The following is a 24,180-nucleotide window of genomic DNA, read 5'->3' as shown; positions in this document are numbered from 1 at the left end:
GCAAAGCCCACAAGATGGCACCCCTATTTTGCATGAATTAGGCACAAATAGAACTTGCCTTCTTGGGTTTTCTATGTCCTTGATCTTGTTTGCCAAAATGTGGGTATTTAAAAATACTTGTGTATGATGCAATCTATGACAGTTTTATCATCTGTATAGTTTGTATTCAATTAGAGACCTTTCCTATGGAAATGTTACTAATTTTTATTAAAAGATTGCTATTGTTCATGTTAAACATGAAAAAAAATCAGTGAATCTGATAGTGTGAACTTGGGGGACTAGATACTCAGAGCTATGACCAAGCAGAGGGATTCATGCAAAAAAGTATGTGCTTTCCTCTCCTGGGCTCAGTTCTGTTTCACAGTCTCTTGCACTCCAGATGATCAGTGATGTCTCTCCAGCAAGTGCCTGTGCCTCCTGGGCATGCCAGTCTTGGCATCTGGCCTGCAGCACCTGGCTCCACATCCTGCCCTAGCTCACAAGCACTGCTGTGCAGTATTAGTGGGAATTGTTTTGTGTTGTTGGAAGGCTTCTTGGATACTCAGCAAGCATCAGCCTTTTAATTTTGGAGGCTTATTGTCATTCAGATGTGTAACTCTGCAGGTGTACAGAGTATCAGATTTTACTGTCAGTGGGTTGTACTTGACATGTCTTAAATTGTATGTTTTTTGGAGAAGTTTATATACTTTCTTGAAGACAGGATAGCCTTTCCTTTAATATCCATTTAAAATCTATTCATTTGATTTAGTGGGAGTGTTAACTTGTCACCAAACAGGACTCAACTTAAAAGAAAATTTAAAACTCTTTGGCTTATATGTGCAGGCTGGGTGTGGTGGTACATGTCTGTAATCCCAGCAGTGCAAGAGGCTGAAGCAGGAGGATGGCAAGGTGCTATGCAACTCAGTGAGACCCTGTCTCTAAATAAAATACAAAATAGGGCTGAAGATGTGGCTTAGTGGTCAAATGCCCCTGAATTCAATCCCAGATACACCTCCCCACCCCCCACCAAATTGCTTCTACACCCTGATGCCCCTTGACTATGGGATGAGAAAGTCGTGCTCCTGAACAATGCAGACAGTGTGCAGGCCGAAGTACAAATGCCTGACAACTTCCTGGACATTGGGTTGGCCTGCAGTTGGCTTAGGGGTGGATCTGATGACAGTAGCAAGGACCCCATTGATGTCAACTACAAGAAGCTCAAAAGTGACATTAAGGTAGTTGACAAAGACTCTGAAGAAGCAGAGATCATCAGGAAGTATGTTAGGAACACACACGCACAATGCCTATGACCTGGAAGTTTGGATATCTCTAAGGTAGAGTGCAAAGGGGAGAGCCAACACTACAAACCCTTTAAGTAGCTTCACAATCGAAGGTTGCGTGGCACAGGTGCAGGACCACCAACTTTGCTGGGATCCTGGTCCCCTTCTAGGCATAGCCCTGCCTGAAGCACCTGTGACAGGCTACATGTTTGGCAAAGGGATATTTTTTGCTAATATGGTCTCAAAGAGTACCTACTACTTCCATACATCTCAGGGAGACCAGATAGGCTAAATCTTGTTGGGAGAAGTTGTCCTGGGGAACATGTATGAACTGAAGCATGCTTCACATATCAACCAATTACCGCAGGGAAAGCAAAGCAGAGTGTCAAAAGATTTGGGCAAAACTATCCCTTATCCTTCGGCTAGTATTACTCAGGAGAGTATAAAGGACTGGGATCTCATAAGGTGTTATCCACACCTGCCTACTATATAATGAATACATTGTCTTTGATATTGCTTAGGTAAATAAGAAGTATGTACTGAAACTGAAATTCAACTTTAACACATCTCTGTGGGAAACAGAGATGTGAGTTGCACCCTGGTGACTCTAATTTGAATTAACTGTGTGCTCATGCACTAACACACCCAGCAGAAACTTCAACTAAGCTGCCAATGGATGTTACCTTTACTAAATCTCCTTAGAAAGGGTTTTTACATGAACAGGTTAAAAGGTTTTTCTAAATTTTTCAAATCTCTTTTATGTTTAATGTTGCATTGGAGGGTTTGAGGGTTCTATCTAGACAGGCACAGTCCTGACAGATACATCTGACAGTAGAGGGAAAGTGGGGGAGAGGTTTTTGGTTTGTTTTGTTTGCTTAGACTAGTCCTGTTTCAAAAAAAAAAAAAAAAAAAAAGCCAAATTACAGCACTTGCCTTATTGGTTTCCCAAGAGATGGAAACAATGTGTTTCCACCCTTTTCTCTAAGTTTTCATCTTTAGTTTTAATTCTGGCAATGTGTAATGCATTTATTTTGAGCTAAACATAAAAACTAATTTCATACTAAAAATACTACCATTAATAATATTTGTCAACATCATCAGTGATCATTTGCCTATTATGTTTCTCAAGACCAGAAATCTAAAAACACAAATAGTTTTTGGTGGTTACATACATTTTCTTTCTGTTTTCTTTTTGTATTTTTATTTAGAGACAGGGTGTTGCTTAGTTGCTGAGGCCAACTTTGAACTTGTGATCCTCCTGTCTTAGCCTCCTGAGTTGCTGGGATTGCAATGTGCACCACTGTGCCCAGCTAGAAAAAAAAATCTTGTCTGGTCTTCTGGTGGTGATATGGACAGAAGCTAATTGAGCCATGTATGAAATGCTTGCTTGTGCATCAGTCCTATGATGAACCTGTCACCTGTTTACCCCACTAAATTCACATGACCAAGAGTGGAGGAAGCATGATTCCCCAAGGGACAATCAAGGTGCTATTACCAGCAGAAGGGGGAAACAGAGGCTGGAAATCACAAAATAGAGTGGCACGTATTGCCACCATTCCACCCAGGCTCCTAGGGAGCCTGGACACCTCATCACACACAGTACCCACCATGGCTTTCCAAACTTCCTGAGTTTGAAATAAGCTGAAAAAGCTGGTGGGTTACTTCTTGCCCTCTTCCTTGATTTTCTCTAGTCCAAATATTTCTAAGAATTTTAGGACACCTCTGACCTCAAGAAATTCTATCCAATTACTGTCCAGGGAGTAGAAGAGTTGAAACAAAACATTTGACAAATTCCTTGACACTGACCTCCTAAGGAAGTCTAAGTTCCTTTCCTCACATATTTTGCCTCCTATCCCGGAAACATCCATAGGTAAAGTGACATGATACTTTGGATATTCTTCCTTCTAGCAGGAAGTGGACATCTCTTTATTTGGGGCTTTCCAGCCTCTGTTCCCCTTCTGCTGGTAATAGCACCTTGATTGTCCCTTGGGGACTCATGCTTCCTCCATTCTTGGGTCATGTGATTTTAGTGGGGTAAACAGGTGACAGGTATGTCATCCTTCTGGCTGTAGAAATTGGTCTGGGGCCAGGCATGTGACCTAAGCTGATCCAATGAGGCTCAAAAGCCAGAATGTTCTTGGGACCCATGTAAAAGATTGGTTTCTTTTCAGCATAGCTGGGTTATAAGGTGCATGTCTAGAGCTCCTGGGAACCCCAGCTCACAGAGCCTTCTGAATATAGAGGACAGATGGAGACCTTAAGGGGAAAGAGGGAGGGTGGGACCAAATACTGATGATAGTGTTTGAACCCCTGGGTCTAGTCAGGTCTGAAATATGTATTTCCACCTCTGGGTGGTTCAGTTAAGCAATCCAATAAATCTCTTCTTCCTGAGTGTAGCAGGAATTACTTTTCTGTAATTCTCAATCAAAAGGATACTAACTAGTAAAGGGCCAATGAGGAACATGGGATGGAGGAGTCATTGGAGCAGACTTCCGGGGGACACTACATCTGGGCCCACCTTGAAGGTTAGGGGGCACCTACAGATACCTAGAATCCCATGTGGTATGAATGCCCAGGATACCACGAGACTGTAATTTCTCTAGAGTGGATCTTACCTGCCCACAGCTGATAAGAAGATGCCAATTGACCTGAAAAGCTTTTCTAAACATAGGTAAAGTGATATAGCTGAACCACAAGTCAAAGAATGCTTTTCAGGGTAGTTTTCCCTAGAGAAATAGATCCTGTGCCTGATTCTGGGTAACCCTTCAGGTCCAGGATAACAAAGCAGCTGGAGTGCACCCTTTACTCTGAGAGGAGCTAAAGGGGAAGGGGCAACACATAGAGGATAGGTGCTGGGTCATTCCTTGTTGTCCAGGAAGTTCCTCCATGATAGTTTAGCCACTTGGCTCTGACAGGTTCCCTAGGGAGCAAGGATGCTTGCATCAATCAAAGGTGCATGGAAAAAGCTGAGGGTCAGTTTCTCAAGTCTCTCTAAGCCATGATCATTGTCCTCTTGCGTCTCAGTATAGTTCATTATTTTGGGCTCAATCCTAGATTTTAACTTCCTAATTAATTCTCAATTGTGTACTTGCTCGAAGTTTTACACTAGAGGTTACTATCCTTATGAAGAACTGCATGGCTTCCTAATAAGAATAACAAGAGATGGTAGAAAAATTAAACTTTGATTTAAAACAGCCTCAATATTTAATGTTTATTTTTAAAAATCAGCCTTTGCAAAAAGTCTCATCATAATATAGCACCCAGTGCACGTGTCAGCTTGGATACAAGGTATAAAATCAAGCCATAATAGAAAGGGAACCAGTCAACAATTACTAGGCTCATAACATATCACAGGCTCTTTGAACACTTTAAGATATTAGCTGAAATTATTACAGCTCATGGAGGATGACTGAGAGCTTCCAAGACTGATAAGAGCTAATGTAATGGGTTGGATGTAATGATGCTTTGTTGGGGGAAGGGTGGGGGAATGAGTCAAATTGTCTCTGCTGCACCCTGGTTCCCAGGATGCCAATAGAAGTAAATACAGATTGGTTCATTAGGAAAGGCTCTTTACTGCAAAAACATCATTTGCTCTAGAGCTAGGCTCCCCTGCATGTTGCCACCATAGCTGGGGGCTATGGTTATCAGCCACATGGAAGTCTCTTTATCCCTACCTTATCACTTCCCTGTTCCCCCATCCTCTGTTCCGTTCCTGACTCAGTGCATTCTCCTTTTCTTCAGTGACCAGCTAGGCCAAGCAACTTTTGTCACCATCTTTTTTCTCTGTACTAGACTGGTCTTCTTTTCATAGTCACTTGCTATACATATTTTGGGTCTATTATTTTCATTATTTAGTTCTAGAAGGTTGCCATAGTATCAGCAGTAGATAACAAGTACTAGGCAGTGTGCTAACTGCTTTGCTTGAATTGTCTCATATAATCCTCACCGCAGCTCTCCGGTGCTCACTCTCAGTATTTCCATTTACTCCATGAGTATAACATGAAGTTACCAAAGGTAACTGGTGGATCTGGGATTTGAACCTGAGCAGGCTAGCCCAGGTTCTTCCTTTCAGGCCTTTCTACCTGTAGACATAGGGAGTGGGCAAGACTGCTGATGTGGGTGGTCTCCCTGTATGGTGTTGCAGGTGGAGTTGTGGGTTTGCACTGCCTACCTAGTGGGAGATCCTGGAGTACAATAGATGGCCTATGGGCTTTGGGTCTGACAGATCCATTCCTATTTACTAGTAAATTATTCAATCTTTCCAAGTTCATTTTTTCTTACCTATAATAAATGTCAGTCCTCAGTACTCCCCCCACCTCCCAAGGTTAGGAAATAATACATAATTCTGGCTATAGAAAGTGAATCTACAGCTGTACCTTTAAGGCGTGGTTCATTCAGTCATTGCATAAGCATTAGCTGAATGTCCACTAAATGTAAGGCACTATTACTAGCACCTGAGGTATGGGGAAGAATGAAGATGCCTAGCACAAGTGCAATGACTGAGTAAGAAAGGAAGTGGGCTGGACATAGAATCCTTGGAAACACATTTAGGAGTCAGAGGAAATTCTGCAGCTGAGACAGAGAAATAGCAATAGAAGAAGGACAAGAAGAAGAGAGCTGAGAAGGGGCAGAGGCCATCAGGCTGGACTAGATGAGGTGAAGGAGGCACAGCACTTGCCTTGGATCTCGAATTTAAAGGGGCACCAAAGTTGTGTGCAATGGCAGACACCTATGATCCCAGTGACTTGGGCAGTTGAGACAGGAGAACTGTAAACCTGAGGCTTGTCCTTGCAACACAGCAAGACCCCCCGCCCCCAAAAAGGGGTGGGGATATAGCTCAGTGGTAAATCATCTCTGTAAAGGGCACCAAAATAAAAAAAACACCTCAGCAATAAAATCATATTTCAGTGCAATATTTAAAATAATCAAATTAATATAAAATTCATGATGAATCAAATATCAACATTTTACATAAAAACAGGATCTGACTCTGCACCTGAGATCCTGCCTCACTTACCTCACCCTGTGTTCAAGTGGAAAATGTTAAGTAAGACAAGGAAAGAAAATTGGAAATCTAAATTTGGCTGCACAGAGGTTGCTGGTAACCACGGTGAGCTTAGTTTCATGACTTGAGGGTTGAGAAGCCAGATTACAGGTACTGACATTTCTCAAAGCATGATCTGTGAACCATAGCATCAGAGTTATTGGGAGCACTTGTTAGAAAAAAAGGTCAGGGCCCTATACTTAATCTGTTAAATCAGAACCCTAGGGGTGGGGTGGGCATAGGGAGGTAGACTAGTAATTTGTATGTGTTATTTTTAATTTTTTGCTGAGCTGGATTAAAACCCAGGGTTTCGTGATGTTAGGTAAGCACTCTACCATGGAGCTATGTCCCCAGCCTTAATCTTTATTTTAAACCTCTTTGCTAAGAGCCATAGCCAAGTAGGAATGATGCATGGCATTTTTGGTTGAAAGGTGATGCCAGCAAGCCATTGAGATAATGATTATGTTAAGATGTGCATTCAATTGGACATTGGACCCCTGCTGTCCTCCTAGGCCTGTTATTTTGGAGCTCTTGCTGGACTCCTGGAGAGTTCCCATTGTTTGGGGAAGTGTGGTAGGAGGGATTTCCAGAGGAGGGATTTTCCTGTTGGTGTGGTGTGTCCCAGGAGAAGGCTGCATGTGTGGTGTTCAAAGGAGTTTTGGAAATAAAGTTTGTTCCTGCTTGAGTGGCTTGTGATTTTGTGCCCAGCCAGACTGTGGCAACTCTTTTATGCACACCAAAGGACGACATTAGGGTGAACCTAGAGACATATTCTGATATTCCCTTTGGTCTGTGTTCTAGGTCTGAAATCTGATCAATAATTAAAAAAAAAAAAGTAGGTGCCCTTTCTCACTGAGTTATATCCTCAGCCCTTTTTACTTTTTAAAAAGTTTATTTTGGTGCTATCAAATCCAGGGCCTCAAGCATGCCAGGCAAGCATTCTACCACGGAGCTCCATCCCCACATCTCCAGACACCCCTACTTTCCGTTTTGAGAAAAGGTCACACCAAGCCACCCAGGTGGCCCAGAATTTGTGATCTTTCCACCCAGCACACCCATAGCTGGGTTTACAGTCATGTGCCACCACACCAGGCTGTTTATTAATTTTATCAGTAACTTAAATGGAAGGAAAAAACAGCTCTGTTTAATTAAGTCTTCAGTCCTGCCCAGCTGCAGACTCTTTGGTTCATTCTTTCCTTTATTCAGCAAACAAGTGCCAGCCCTCCTAGATAAGAGAAATGCAGAGCTGAACAATGAAGGAGACAGATGCAGCTCCTGGTCTCTCAGTGGGGGTGAAAGAGATATTGACCAGGTAGTAACAATCAAATGTTATGACTATCAGGACACAGGGAGGGCTGTGAGTACAGGTAATGGGAACCTCAGGTTCTCAAGTAGTCTGGGCCTCAGTGAAGGGCTTTCTAAAAGCTGATATTTAAATTGAGGTCTGAATATAGGAGTATGAATTAGTTAAATAAGGAGGGGGGTTTCAGAAGAAAAGGGGGTTCAGGCTAGGGGAAAACCCTATAATAAAAGGGTCTGAGTTGGGTGTAGTGGTGTACACCTATAAGCCAGTTACCAGAAAGACTGAGAAAGGAGGATTACAGTCCAAGGGCAAGCTCTGGCAATTTAATGAGATCCTTTTTCAAAACAAAAAATACAAAGGACTCGGGTTATATCTCAGTAGTACGGTAACCCTGGGTTCAATCCTTTGTCCTGCCAAACAAAACAAAATAAATGAAATGGTCTGAGATGAATCCACAGGCAGACAGACCAAGAATACCCCCAGATCTTTCCATAATACAAACCACCTCAAAGATGTCCAAATCTGCTTTCAGTCTTGCTTTGCCTACAGGGCTCCTGAACACAGGAACCTCAAACTCAGCATGTCCCAAATCAAACTTAACTACACCTAAACTTGCTTCTTTTTTATGTTATCTTCCCATTCACCTCGTTTCCCAAGCCAGAAATATGAGAGTCATCCTGAGGCATGAGTGGAGAGAGTAGCTGGGTATATAAATATGGAGCCCAGATTCCAGAAGGAAATTATCATGAAAATGGATGAGACCACTTAGGGAGAATTTGATAGTGTGAGCAGAGAAGAGGTAAAATAGATGGAGTCTCAAGGAACAACTACATTTAAGGGAAAGTATTCCCTTAAAGAAGAAAGAAAGGGAGAAACAAAGAGTCTTGGCATCACAGAAACCCAGGGAAGAGTGTTTTGAGAAGTGGGAAAGTTTGATTGAAAAATGCCACACGGGTCATGTATAAGGAATGAGGATGTAGTCACTGGGCTCCACAATTAGAAAACCATTGGTAATCTTGACCAGACCAGCATCAGTGGAGTCGGGGCAACAGGGATTAGACTGCAGTAGGCAGAGGAGGAACCAGGAGAGCATGTGGAGACAGGGAGAGTAACTAGCCTTTTCAACAAGCTTCACTATGAATGGCAGGATCTGGGTGCAACTTACATTTGAGGCATGGATTTAATTTTATTTTTAAGGCAAAAGAGATTCCAGCATACAAAATACTGATGAAAAATGCTGGTAATGAGGCAAAGGGGAACACTATGGGAGAGAAAAAATAAAGTCCTTGAGGAGATGGGAAGGGATTTAAATGTTGAACAAATGAGAATTATTCCTAAGAAAGAATAGCAACTTCCACTCTGATAGGAGAAAAAAGAGATAGAGGTCAGACTGGGGACACATTTACAAGTTGGGAATATGGAAGTCGATGGAATCCTTGATTTGGGGGATATGCCTGTAATCCCAGCAACTGGGGAGGCTGAGGCAGAAGGATCAGGAGTTCAAACCCAGCCTCAGCAACTGAGTGAGACCCTGTCTAAATAAAATGCAAAATGGGGCTGAGGACATGGTTTTTTTTTTTAATCATCAAATGTTCTGTTCTAAAATATTAGAGAATATCAAGAGAAAAGCTCCCTTAAAACTGTTCTCTTTTTCTTTTGAAATTTTCTATTGTTTCAACCACTCAGGAAAGGCTACCTGCTTCTAAGGCAGGATCAAGCTTACAAGGAACAAGCTGGATCCTTGGGAAAACTCCTGCTTCAATTCAGGGGAAGTCATGCCTTGGTCGGTTTGAATGAAATTGTTGAGGATGTGATTCCTTGCGACTTTGTCCCACTCTTGTAAAAAGCTTAAGAGCCTGCTAATTACTGCCTGTTCTTTTATAAAAGTCATGATCAATCAGTAGTCCTGAGGTTGGCTCACTACCCCCAAAGGAGTACACTTCATATGTGATTCCAGGAAGGGTGTCCACTTAGCCTAGCCAAGCAAGACAACTGGGTGGACAACTGTGGATCAATCTCCAGCCCTGGAACTGCAGCTGGTAGTGGATAGTGGAGGCAGCTGGACAATGAAACCAAAGGGCACTGTCTTCACAGGATACTAATAGATGTAATATGAAGAGGAGAGACCCTCTGGGTTGGCAGAATAGGACACTGCAGGCTTCCTACCTTCACAGCTGGGCGAGGGGGTACATTTTCCATTTATGGCTCAGTTTAAGCTTTTTGATGTTCCATAAACAAGACAAACATATATATTGGGCAAATCTGGTGTTTCAAACCCAGCAACTGCCAGGAGTGGTGGCTCCTGCCTATAATCCCAGCAACTGGGGAGGCTGAGGCAGAAGGATCAGGAGTTCAAAGCCAGCCTCAGCAACTGAGAGAGACCCTGTCTCTAAATAAAATACAAAATGGGGCTGAGGACATGGCTTGGTGGTCGAGTGCCCCTGAATTCAATCCCTGATACTCACCCCCTACACCCACCCACCCCCCCCCCCAAAAAAAAAAAAAGAAAAACCAAACCCAGCAACTGAAAACTACCATTTTGGCTCCTTGCTGGTAGACCCTTTTCTTTCTCCTTTCTGTTCCCATCCCCTCCCTACAGGACCATCCAAGGCTCCCAACTCTTTCTTTTCAGATGCTCCCAAGTGTGTCCCTCCAAAAAGCAACCATTTTCCACGGAAATTAAAAAAAAAAAAAAATCAAAGAAAAGCCTTTCAAGCGCCAGGTGGCCAGGTGGGGAACATTTTGACTAGACAGGAAGCTCCTTTCAAGTCCTCTCCTAAATTTCTCCGTGAAGAGGAGGAAGTCGCCATAACTATTCATGTTCTCCAAGGGCGCCTCCACAGAGCAGAGCCTGGCAGAAGCAAGGAGCAACCCTGCGATGCTGGGGGCGCCCCTGAGCTGCTCAGGCTCCTCTTGCCTTCTCCCAGGACGAACTCCGCTGGGATGCCCTACACTGAGGCGCAAGACCCTGGGCACCTGCGCCCCCTACTGGCCTCAATAGACACTCGGAAGCGCGCGGTTCTTAAGGTCAAAAGTGGGTGACAGTTAAGAATCTAAGTAACTGACTGAACTGCTCCCAACCGCTTGAACCCAGGACTGGAAACTGAGTCTGATCATCCCACCTCTGAGCCTAGGAACACCTTTTCCTATTTCAAGTATTTTCTACTTGAATGGAAATAGGACAATAGGTCTAAATAGAAGCAGGTGTCCTGGCGAAGGATTTGGTCGTCAGTGGCTTAGGGTCACCTGAGGACAGAGGGGGTCTTGCAGGGTCATGGGGCCCATTGGCCACGGGGTGGAGACCTCCAGTGCCAGCAAGCATGGAGCCCTCAGAGTCACTGGGGACAGGATGTCCCAAGCTTGGACACCCAGATTTGATGTATCCAGTTTTCCAGTGGTTGTGGCCTCAGGCACCTGAATTAATGAGGAGCCAGGGGACATCACTGGGGGACAGGGCTGAATGGACAAGCAGCAGGGTACCATGGAGGACTCAGGGAGCAGCCACTGTCTTGAGCAGCCTCTTTCCCTGTTCTGAATCCTGCCTGTCCCTTCAAGTAGAACTCGGAGGGGAAACCAAGTCTCACTTAAGGAGTGAGAGAAAATGGGCTTTACCCCAACTAGACAAAAGGTTCCACCTAGAATTAAACTTTGATTGTTGGAATTAAAGTGTCCAGAGTGCTCACCATTACTGCATGGAACCACAGTAATGAACAAGTCCCAAGTCACCCTAGATTTGCAAGCCCTTTCTCAGGCTCCATCATGCCCCAGCTTTTCTTCCTGCGGTGAGTACAGATATCACTCAGCTATTACTCTGTGGGTCTTCTAACCCATAAACACATTATATCTCCTAATTTAGGTGTTCGTTTATCCTTTTAAAATTCTTTGCCACTTATACACTCTTATATGTTTTTTTTTTGAAGTATTTCATTTTGGGAAAACCTTTTTAAATGGTATTGATTTCAAAAGTTTGCTTTCTAGTTATATATATTTCTATTAATAGAAATACATTTGAATTTTGTTTGTGTACATTGCACCCTACAATTTAGCTAATCCCGCTCATTAGTTTTAATATTTGGGGGAGTTTTTTTACCCAGAATCTTTAGGATATTTTACATGGAAAATCATATCATCTGTGATAGAAATAGTTTTATCTCTGTCTTTCCCAGAATGGATGCTTTTCTTCTTCTGCACTATCTCGTTGGTTAGGACTGACATAGAATGCTCATGTGACTGGTGAGGGTGGCCACTTTGCCTTTTTACAGTGTGAGGGGAGGGCATTTGGTTTTCCCCAGGAAATATGATGACTCTGATGTTAGCTATTCCATTTCATAGATACCCTTTATCAGTATGATAAGTTTTCCTTCTATTCCTAATATGCTATTTTTTTAATCACCAATAGATGTTCTCAATGAATTGCCTTTGCCCCTTTGTCAATAATCAATTGACCATACTGATGGGGCCCTCTTTGTGTAGGTTAATCTTTTTGTTATTTTCATTTATGTGTTTATCCCTTTGCCCATAGTACAATATCTTGTTAACTGTGGCTTTATAGTGAGTCTTAAAATTGGTCTGCCTATCTCAATGGATTTTTTTTCTATATATAATTTTTTACATCTTTATTATATTTATTTATTTTTATGTGGTGCTGAGGATCAAACCCAGTGCTTTGCGCATGCTAGGGCAGTGCTCGACCACTTAGCCACAACCCCAGTCCTCTCAATGCATCTTTTAAAGAGATTTCAGATTTCAGCTGAGTTGTGTCCCCAAAGAGAGTCCTCACTCCTAGTGTCTGTGATCATAGCCTAATTTAAAAGTCAGGTTTGTGGTGGATGATGAAGTTAAGATGAGGTCATCAGGGAGGACCTTCACTCAATACAACATTGTCCTTACAAAAGTGAAGTTTGGACATATTCTCTCTCTCTCTCTCTCTCTCTCTCTCTCTCACACACACACACACACACACACACACACACGCATATACATGTGAAATCCATATGAAGGTTGGAGCAATGCTGTCAAAAGCCAAGGAATACCAAAAGCAGAAGAGGGATCAGGGATGGGGACAGGTTCTTCTGGGAGCCCATAGAGGAAGACTTGCCCTGCCATCACCTGGGCCTGGAAGCTCTGTCTCCAGCATTATGAGAAAACACAGTATGTCCTTTAAGCCACCAGTCCTGTTGCAGCTGCCTAGGCAGACAAATGCCCATGCCATCTGAGGAAACCCAGCTTTCAGCATCTGAAGGCACCATTCCTATGAGAAGTAGATGTGGAAAGTGTGTCCACAGGGGAGGGGCCATTGACTGGCTGAGACAGTGGTAAGGCCACCTCATCCTGAACAAGCAGATTGACTCTGTGACACTCAAGAGGAAGGAAGGACTGAGCACTTACACCTGGGAAAATCTTTGCTGTAGACTTGATTGTGGGAGCACTACTTTTTTTCTTCTCACCTTATTCCTCCTTCTTACCTGGACAGGCTCCCAAAGCCCTGCATCCACATTTGCCCTCTGCTATGGTGGGCAAGAGGGGAAAGGTGCCTGATAATACAGGTTCAATGCACATGTTGACCTCAGAAGAGGTTCATGTCTTTCCATTTAATTCTAGCAAGATTGTCACCTTAGCTCTCAGTCAGTTTCAAGTTTCTCTGTGTCCCTTCCATCTTAGTCAATGTCAACATGTGGTCCTTTAAAAAGCATCAAAATGCAGGTTCTCTGTGCCACAGGGGTTCTTGGCCAACTTAACAACTTTAGCTTCAGGGGCAATGAGGTCTGAGCTCTATAAAATACAGGACACATATCCCTGTTGTTCCCAGATTTTGTCCAAGAGGCAAGTGGCAGGCCCACAGAGCTCTCACCTTATCAACATTGAGGCATGCCTAACGTAAAGTCATGTTCCTTAAAGTTGCATGTGAAGGAGAGTGAGTGTCACATGCCATGAAGGGCGCTAGTGTGAAGGCCACAGTACTGTCCTGAATCCGGATGCTGTGCTGAACATTGTGTAGATTGGGCACCAAGGGTATGTGCTCACTTTTCTCTGGCCCTGTGTTTACAGGAATGTTAGGGGAAAATGACCTAATGATTCCTGAGCCATCTGGAACTTCAACTTGGAGGTAGAGTTGGGAGGCAGAAATAAGGTAGCCTGGGACCAAGTACTTTCTTTGCAAAGCACAAAATCTTTTTAAAAATAACCTTTGTAGGTGTAAAGTCCCCCCTAGAACTTTGCAATACTGATTTTGCAGGCCAATGTGGCAGCAGCCCACAGGGCCATAGTAGAATAGTTTGGATGCAGAATCAATTTCATGGGTTGCTTTTGCATTTACCTAATTACAGTATCTAGGTCCAGTTTTCTTAAAACACTGGTTGATCATCTCTCTTGTATCTTGACAGCATTCACAAACTCCAACATTGGATAAAAGCAAATTTGACCTGGTGGGAGGACCTGCGGTTGGCTAAGAAACTACACTAAAAGTAGGTTGTGCTCAAGTGGCAGGCGAAGCCTCTATAACAAACTGTAATGGCTGCAGGGTAATAGATCACCACCAGGTCCTTGCACTGCCAGCCTGACAACCTCCTCTCTATGTGCACCAATTCCTTTCTCTCTCCTCTGTTATTTATCCCTGTATCTTCCTGGATTACCTACATGAGGCTGAAATACCTGGTCAATCCCAAGGCTGCCCGGGAGGAGGAAAGCTCTCCAGAGTGTTCAGTGGGCTATTTTGCCTAGGTATGGCCTGGTGTAAGCACTCGAGCAGTGCAAAAGGCAGCCCCTTATGCCTTTTCTGTGGAAATGACCATTGTGTGTCTTTATTCATCTTCACAGATGAACCCTGCAATTTTGGTGGTCTCTTGCGACTGCTTGTATAAGCAGACAGTAAGCAGAAATGCAGCCACACCTCTAGCAGATGCAGTGTCTATAGGACATAGCTCAGCTGCATCACCATTGAGGACCAGGGGTAGTGAATGTGGATTCTATGCCATAACATAATGAATACTGGAACACACAGCATGGGAGCTTCTAGAATCTTCAACTCTCCATGCTCTGTATTTGTTCCTTTTCAATTAATAAAATTCTGCCCTGTTCAATAGGTGTATAAATAGTTTTTGACACATCTCAGTGGCATCCAGCTAAGGTTTTAAACTGATTATTAGCCAATTATTTTCTAATTTTAAAAAAATTAATGCATATTCAAACATGTGTATAAATGCATAAATATAAAAATGCATGTTTTTATTAAATCTTCTCTCCCGCTTCTCTCTGTGTGAGTTACCTCTGTTATGTAACATAGGAACACACACTTTTGTCACCTCAGCTTTTTCAGGTCAGGGCTCTGGGCATGGCTTAGCTGCTAAGGTCTCACAAGACTGTGGTTGACCTTTTCTCATCTGGAAGCTGAGGTGGGCAAGTTTCCACTTTCAGGGTCTTCAGGGTCTAACTCAGCTCTGGACCTGGGATCCCCAATAACACTGGAGTTACCTTGGCAACAGTGTGTGGGGTACACTTCAGCATGGGAGTGTGAACACTGTGGCCTTACATTATGAAATACTGTTAATAGGAAATAAATAGTACTAACTGGGAGCCAGGACCCCCTTTTGTGCCTTACATATGTTAACAGTCCTTTGTGGCAAAAACTATTGTCCTCCCTAATTTACAGATGAGGAGACTAAGGCCTAGAGAAGTTAAATGGTTTCCTACAGGTCACAGCTAGAAACTGGAAGAGGCTAAATTTGAACCCAGGCCCTCTGGCCCCAGAACCCAAACTCTTAATCTTGGTGCTGTATTGTAGCATCCTTGCTTACTTTCTATTTAGTGACAAACTTGGTGCAGAACTTTAACAGTGCCTTTTAACTTCTAGTTTTTCTTTAAGAATGGTGCTACATTGGATGCATTTCTACAGATACATGTGTTTCATTTTCATTGCTTTTAATTTTTCTTTAGATAAGATGTGAAGGAATCAGGTTGTTTCTTTGTGGCTTCAAGCACTTCAGACAAACTGCGCAGAACAGGTGCTGATTTTTGCATGCCTCGTGCCTGGTTTTCCAGCCGTCTTATCATCCAGGGGGCCCTGCACACTGGAGACACTCATCAATCCTAGCCCTAGTGTAGCTGATGGTAAGCACTGTCAGTAAACTCTACACACTGAAATTACTCTGGCACTTAAATTGAGCAAATTCTTGATTTTTCATTTTCTTTAGTGTAAGTTCTGATGAGGTCTCAAGAGGAATTATTCCCTGTAATTCACACTAGTTTCTTACAAACATTAGAATCAAAATATTTGGAGCCTATTTATATGAAATGATGCTAGGAGAAACTTACTGAAGTGGTGGAAACAGGAATGGAAAGGAGGCACAGATGTTGGCAGTAGCAGGAAGTAGGTACACATGGTATGTCTGCAGTGTTTTTGTATCTGCTAATGCAATTTAAATCTACCTTCCAAAATGACTGCCTATTGTTGTCATCACTATCATTTTATTAGTGGACATTCATCCTGATTTTCCAGCTGTTTAGTTTCATGTAGCATTTATAGAAGGACAACAGTGGCCTCATCAGACCATTTATATCCTTTGAATTTTTAAGGAACTCTCACCTATTAGGGCCATTGATTTATTATTCCATATCACTTTATTGCCTGATGACTAGCATGATTTGGGGCTGATTGAAACAGAATTTGAAAGGGAAAGAATAGTCCAGTGGGAGAGGTGGCTGGCTCTGGGACATTTGTCCTGTGTTCTAAGCCCTGGATCCACATTGGCTTAGAATTCAGTATAAGCAGTTCCAATGGCTGGAGAGATCCATTTCTACAAATACATGTGTTTCATTTTCGTTGCTTTTAATTTTGTCTTTAGGTAAGATGTGAAGGAATCAGGTTGTTTAAAAAAATTCATTTTTTAAAACCCTATTTAAAATTTAACTTTGGTGAAAGAGGTCTCATTTTCTACCCTGCAGCAAAAATATTTCCAGAAGAAATCACTCCACTCCTGCCAGCCATATCAGGGGAGAAGATTGCTGAGGACCAAACCTGCTTTTTTCTTCAAATACTGTTGAAATATATGGTTATTCAGGTCAGAGAAAAATTGTTGCTATTTCAGTGTTGCATTTATTCTTTTCTCTCTCTCTCTCTCTCTCTCTTTCTCTCTCTCTCTCTCTCTCTCTCTCTCTCTCTCTCTCTCTCTCTCTCTCTCTCTCTTCATTAGGGTGATTTTTATGATACTTCACTAAACACTGAGTACGCACCGTTGTTAGGTCACTTCAGCAAGACCAGGAATTTGTACTGTTTTATGTGATCTTTCAAACAATTTGTCTTTCTTTATGTCTTTCCCTCCCCTCATATCTAAGCTGGCATGACAGAATGGAGGAGGAGACAGGCCTAGAGGCTGACCCATGGGCCAGGAGTAGGCAGAGTAGACTGGAAGGTATGAAGAAAAACACATGCAATGAGCTCATACTGCTGTTAGCACAGCCTGATTCACCTCACATGCTCCTTTTTTTAGATTTACCCATATAGTATAGAACTGACATCATTAGCTGATTTGTGTCACATGATCTGTATTTCCAAACAGATTATTTTTTCTCAGTGGACACTTTCATGTTCCTGAGTTCCTCCTGGGCTTCAGAGCCAGGTTTGTTGAAGTCATCATCTTTGCCACATCCTCTTTCTTGCCTAACATTCCTTTGACACCTACTGTTGCCTGTCTTCTGCCCAGGTCCCAGATCAGGATGGAGTCTATTGGTTCATAATTTGCTCTGCTCATTCTTGAGGTGATTTGTCAGTGACTACCCTTTCTTCATGAGCTTCTCTCCTAGTGATACTTGTGATGTTTTCTTCTGGCCTTCTTTCCCCTCCCTACTTCTTTCCAGTTTTCTTTAGGTAGCTGTTTTGTTTTGTTTTTGCTATCCTTTAAAATTCAGTTCTTGGCTGCCCTTTCTGATTGTACAGTCTTGCTGGGAAATTCTGATCCCTACCTCTACCCCCATTTCATTTAGCCAGCACCATAAACCCAAGACTTCAAAATCTTGACAGCCTGATCAGGGCATTCTATCATCTTATAGAAGCTGTGCATTGAACTCATGCCTCTTCTATGAGGAACTCACATGTGCCTTTTCAAAAGTGGTTGAGCATCCTGTATGCCCTGGAAATCAGCACAGGGTATCTAAAACTTGATGTTTTGAGGGCCTTGGTTCTCTTTCTAGATGTGTCACTCATTAGTGACACATCTCAAATAAATCAACATCAAATAAGTCACATAGTCCCCAGAACTAGAAGAGAATGGCATAGATATAGGGTAGAGGTTTGTCTGCACACATTGAAACCACTCTGTATGTAGGGTTTTATGTGCCTGACTGTACCTTTCTCTTCCCTTCTCTTCCTTTCTGTCTGTTGGGGTGACTCTTCAGAGCAGAGTTTCTGATAGTTTATGGACACTAATCCCCTCTGCCCCAGAGGCAACCAAAGTAATCATCCCTTTACTTCAGATACCACACAGATATTGTCATTTTCTAGGTGGGATTGTCATGAAGGAAGCTGGTAAGCACTGCTTTGGGCTAACAAGTAATAAGAACCAGTGATAGGTCCTCTGTGGTTTATAATTTGCTCTGCTCATTCTTGTTAAGACCCCCTTCTCTGTCATCTTTCCCTCAGTAGTATGGTGGTGACTGCACCTCTGTGATAGTCTTCTCCAGGCTTCTGGGGCAGTGCTGCCAGTTACTGGACTTTTTTCTAGTGCTCACACTATGCACTCACTTTGCTAGGTTTTCAAGGTTCATAATATTACCTCAACACTGTGAAAGCTTTATACTTAACCCATTAGCTAGACTGGCAGGCTTGATTTATTTTAGCCTGTTAATTGCCTTTAAAATAAGAATGTTCTTTCCAAGATTCCATAGATTTTTGCCTTTTATTATTGATTTTATATTTAGGTAGTATTGGATAAAGTAATTATAAATGGCCTTTTATGAGTTTAGGAAAAAAGTACCTGATTATTTCTGAGTAGATATTTTAAAGATACAAGGAATGTTTAATCATTTCAAAGAACACATGGAAAAAATATGGACATTATGTAGCAGAGCAAGTTTGAAAACACATAATACCTATTGTTTAAAGATCCTAATCTTTTGAACTTTGTTAAAATTTAATTTTATTTCATGATTGCCAATATTATTTGTCCTCTTTTTAATTTATGAAAAGAATTTTAATTAAAACAGCATTTCATTTTGTATGTGTTAATTTGAAATGTAAATATACTTATTTTCTTTTTCACATATTATCCAAAGGCTGCAAGCTTGGAGTGGAAGAATAAAGAGAATCAGGATACTGGTTTTAAATTTCTTTTTACATTGTTTTGAAAGTATTATCTTCCTCATTTATTTCCATCATTTACTAAGTTAACAAATATCTACAAACCTGTACTTGGTAAATACTGTTTGACGTGTATATAGGCAACATTCATAGGAAAGCTGTACAGTCTCTTTTATAGTGACTCTTTAATATTTTAAAGTAATCAATGTATTCTTATATTAAATGATAACTTTATTGTGCAAAGTTTAAAGTTTCCTAATAAGTGATTTTAATTACGTATACTAAGATATGCATCATCTCCTAGCAATAATGGGAACCGTGACTCCTATACTCAAAAATAAAATAAAACACATCATGAACTGTCTCACCCTTTGAAGAAAACCTGCATTTTTCCTTGTATTCCTTGCTTTATCTCCAAAGCTTCTTACTCTCAAGATGGCTGGCATTCTTTCTTGATTGTTTTTACTTTATCCCAAGGGATGTCTCTCCCTTGAAACAGCCTGCATTCTGCCTCAAATATATGTGTGCTTTTCTAAATAAATCTTTATCTTTGAAAAAAATCATGATTTTTTTGTGTGTAAATTATATTTGCCATCTCTTAATGTAAAAATTGCATTCCCAAAGTCTCCTCTTCTGGGTAGTAGGTTGTGGTACCCTAGAACTTGCTCAGTGACCAGACAGGCCAGAGCAGAGCACACAGCTGCCCATAGTATGCCCTTTTATACTGGGTCTTTTATCCAGCATGTACTACTGACAGTTGCTTATGGAGGACAGATGTTTGGGTGATTGGACAAATAGGAATAGCAAGTCCCTTATTTGCGGGGGTAGGAAACATAAGGCAATTTCTAATTTAGCACCTAAAGTTTTCCTTCCATAAAAAATGAGGATTCACAGGACAGAAGCATCCCTTAGAGTAGTGAAAGAGGGGGAAGGGGGGACAAATCTTCTTATTATTATCTGAGGCTAAATTAGTTCATGAATATTCAAGATAGCTTTGGAGGAGAAAAGGTCATTAGGAGCATTACTCCAACTAGGGGACATGACCAACTAATTCATTTGTCTTTTCTGTGCATGTTTATCTGTGTACATACACACATACGGTTGCACTTACATGTGCACACACTCAGGCACAGGGAGAGTAGCTGGAGCTTGGTACATTTGGAAAGATATAGAAATGAATTTTAGTCATACTAGGGTTCTATTTTGTTAGCTATGTTATGTGTGGATTTTTAAAAAAATTTTCTTGATTCTTCAATTTAGTTTATATTCATAGTACATTGTTACTATTACTAGGTTGAAAATTTTTTTATTGAAAATATCTTTTCTGCTTCGTTCAGATACTCCAGGAGTACAAAAATTAGTTAAGAGAGAGAGTTGGATTTATGGCAAGTAATATATTAAATCTGGTACCATATGATTTTCATATTGATGAAGGAATTTAAAAATGAGAAATGAACCTCGTTGTTAATTCTTTGGAAGATGTGGTATCTTATATCTCAAAGATGAAATGTTCTGAATTCTTAGACATCAAATATATTATATGGATTCTGTTTCCTTGGATTCATCTAAAGAGAAAAGGGTAGAAAAAACTTAAGTTCAGTAGGTTTAGTCAGTGCTGTGTTGGATATTAAAATACTTAAAAAGATTGTTTTTCTAAAGTGCCTATATACTTTTAACATGTTACAGTCAGAAAATGAGATTAAATTAGGTATGTGACCAGATTGTATTATAGTCCCATATAATTTCTCAAATTTATTAAAAAAGCTATTAGCTTAATTTTTCCATAGCTGTATATAGACAATAACAGTCCCCTCTTCTTGGTCAGATTGCAAGACAGTTAGCAATGAGCCTACGAAAAGGTGCTATTTCTGCATCTTCATTCTTAGTTGCTATACAGATAACTAACCTAATCAATACTCTGTTCTTTTTTTTTCTGCCAGACATCCCCCATTGAGACCAAAGCCAGTGTACATTACTACAACTTGAGATAATGAAAGCATTTACAGTACAAAAATTCCATACATGGCAGCTCGTGTGGTTTTTATTAAGTGGGTTGTAACATTCTTTTTGGAAAAAAAGTATCTAACTGCAACACAGAACACTAAAAATGGAGTTGATGTATTGCCGAAAATCATTCAGGTATGCCAATCAAAATACATAACTAAAGTAATTGATTAATAGAATTATAATTCTTGCAGGTTTTTGGATTATTGTCCCACCCTGTCTATAATGTTAGGATTTCCAAGGGAATCAGAAACACTTACTATATGCTATTGAAATTGCCATAACAGGAAATTTCACTGGCGAGGAAAGCATTCTGAGAAGATGGCTGGTTCTCCCTCATTCCTACTCCTTTACTCAAGTTTCTGTAACCTCTGATGAGTATGAGTACAGTGGACCATTCTGCTTTCATCAATCACCAGCACCTAGAAGTCTCTCAGGACATATTCAGATGGCTCATGCTATTAAGTTCCCATTATATATCAGGGGAGGGAATGAATGAGCAGCTTAGGATTCAAGGGTGGTTATTGTGCTATAATAGGATCCCTACAAGGGAAGACTACCTCTCCTTGAGGCTTTCTGAAAAGATCTAGTGTCAGGCCTGCTTTTTCTCTTGGTCTTGGTCAGAAACAGATGGGGGCTTTTCCAGGCTGAGTTGGTTAGGGACTATGTGCTGAGGGGGTCATGGTTTTGTGTGTGTTGTTGTTTAGTGTCCCCAAAAACAGGGACAGTAAATGTGGTGCGCTAATTTTAGGTTTGCTGCTGCTATGGAGTTCCCAGAAATATAACCTGGGCTTCATCTGGGACCATACAAGCTTTACAGGCAAATAAGTGGCTCATATGCTACTAGGTCATTAGGGCCTTGATGAAAGGACATTAAGTCTAATAGAGCATGTGGCTCCATTGAAGAGGACTCATTGAAATGCTAGAGAGAAGTTCATTGTCAGAAGATTCTGAGGGAGAAGCAGTTACAATAAGAACAGCAAAAAGCTTGCTGAAAGAAAGTTTAAAAACTGAAAAGGTCACAATTTAAAATTTTAGTGAAGATCCATCATGGCGGCCGGCGAGGAAGCAGCAATTCCAATGTCTCCACTTTAACGGGACCAGAACGACCCACTGCAACAGCCCCAACCTACCTACGGAGGAACTTCTAACAAAATTCCCTTAAGAGGAGAGCAGCCGAGAACTGGTAGGTTTATTGGAAGTGACAGTTTGTCCCAGAGAAGTGGATCTTGGCTGGCCACGCGGGCACAGAGGTACAGTACTGCAGCCATCAGCCGCTCCTGCAAGCAGCTCTCACAGGAAGCCTATCTCTGGCTCAGCGTGCGGCTGCCCCACCCACCTGCCTGGCTCTAGACCACACAGCCTCCACAGGCAGCTCCACGGCGGGTGCAGGTGTTTAGTCCCCAAGCCAGCACCCCCTAACGCAAGCGGCCGGCACCCGGCAGCCGCCCGCCCCGCCCGAACCGGCAGGCGCCCTTCACCATCCGGGCTCGCAAGGGAGGCCCATCTCTCGCTCAGCGAGAGGCTGCTCCACCCACCTGCCTGGCTCTTGACCACGCGGCCGCAGCTTCCTGGCTCCACAGGCGGCTTCACGGCGGGTGTAGGTGTTTAGACCCGCAGCCAGCACCCAGCTACTGCAAGCGGCTAGCACTCGGCGGCTGGTTGCTCTGCCCGACCCGGCAGGCATTCTTCACCATCCGGGCTCGCAAGGGAGGCCCATCTCTCGCTCAGCGAGAGGCTGCTCCACCCACCTGCCTGGCTCTTGACCACGCGGCCGCAGCTTCCTGGCTCGCCAGGCGGCTCCACTGCGGGTGCAGGAGTTTAGTTCTGTAGCCAGCACCCGCTTCTGCAAGGGGCTGGCACCTGGAGCTGCACGGCCCAAACCGGCAGGTGCCCTTCACCATCTGGGCTATCACAGGAGGCCCATCTCTCCCTCAGCGAGCTGCTGTTCCATATGCCTGGCTCTTAACCACGCGGCCACAGTTACCCGGCTCCACAGGCGGATCCACGGCGGGTGCAGGTGTTTAGACCCGTAGCCAGCACCCGCTACAGCAAGCGGCCAGCACCCGGCGGCTGGTCGCTCTGCCCGACCCCGCAGGCATTCTTCACCATCCGGGCTCACACCGGAGGCCCATCTCTGGCTCAGCGAGAGGCTGCCCCACCCACCTGCTTGGCTCTTGACCACGCGGCCGCAGCTTCCTGGCTCCACAGGCGGCTCCACGGCGGGTGCAGGAGTTTAGTCCCGCAGCCAGCACCCGCTACTGCAAGCGGCCAGCACCCGGCGCATAGTCGCTCTGCCCGAACCGGCAGGCATTCTTCACCATCCGGGCTCGCAAGGGAGGCCCATCTCTCTCTCAGCGAGAGGCTGCTCCACCCACCTGCCTGGCTCTTGACCACGTGGCCGCAGCTTCCTGGCTCCTCAGGTGGCTCCACGGCGGGGGCAGGAGTTTAGTTCTGCAACCAGCACCCGCTTCTGCAAGGGGCTGGCACCTGGAGCTGCGCGGCCCAAACCGGCAGGTGCCCTTCACCATCTGGGCTACCACAGGAGGCCCATCTCTCCCTCAGCGAGCTGCTGCTCCACACACCTCGCTCTTAACCACTCGGCCACAGTTACCTGGCTCCACAGGCGGCTCCACGGCGGGTGCAAGAGTTTAGTCCCGCAGCCAGCACCCACTTTGGCTAGCGGCTGGCACCTGGAGCTGCGCGGCCCGCCCCGCCCAACGGGCAGGTGCCCTCCACCATCCGGGCTCTCACGGGAGGTCCATCTCTCGCTCTGCGAACGGCTGCCCCACCCACCCGGCTCTTAACCACGCGGCAGTATGAAAAGACAAGGAAAGAAAGGACCACAAGCAATGCAGGTCAACTCAACTTTAGAAGAGGCAATAGCTGCAACAGAGGGAATATCAGAGAAAGAGTTCAGGATATATATGCTTCAGATGATATGGAGTCTCAAGGAAGACATGAGACAGCAAAATCAGACAATGAAAGATCACATTGACAAACAAATCCAGGAAGTAAAAGATCAATTTCACAGGGAGATAGAGGTAATAAAAAACAAACAAATTGAAATCCTGGAAATGCAGGAAGCAATAAACCAACTTAAAAACTCAATTGAGAATACTACCAGCAGAGTAGATCACTTAGAAGATAGAACATCAGACAATGAAGACAAAGTATTTCAACTGGAAAAGAACATAGACAGCTCAGCAAGACTGCTAAGAAACCATGAGCAGAACATCCAAGAATTATGGGACAATATCAAAAGACCAAATTTAAGGGT

The 24,180-nt window shown here is 43.1% G+C and overlaps 1 long non-coding RNA gene and 1 pseudogene across 1 annotated transcript; both read left to right on the top strand.

Moving 5' to 3' along the window:
* Positions 1 to 963: 963 nt before the first annotated feature.
* LOC144368635 (poly [ADP-ribose] polymerase 1 pseudogene) lies at positions 964 to 1,920 on the top strand (annotated as a pseudogene).
* Positions 1,921 to 15,580: 13,660 nt separating this feature from the next.
* Positions 15,581 to 19,260, top strand: LOC144367760 (uncharacterized). The gene is made up of 3 exons (XR_013427270.1): positions 15,581 to 15,712; positions 16,547 to 16,662; positions 18,872 to 19,260. It is a non-coding gene; the product is annotated as an uncharacterized LOC144367760 (long non-coding RNA).
* Positions 19,261 to 24,180: the final 4,920 nt, after the last annotated feature.

Source organism: Ictidomys tridecemlineatus, chromosome 11 (assembly GCF_052094955.1).
Source record: "Ictidomys tridecemlineatus isolate mIctTri1 chromosome 11, mIctTri1.hap1, whole genome shotgun sequence".
NCBI lineage: Eukaryota > Metazoa > Chordata > Mammalia > Rodentia > Sciuridae > Ictidomys > Ictidomys tridecemlineatus.
Note: the sequence above shows the minus strand (reverse complement) of the source record. Positions and strands in the feature narration are given on the sequence as shown.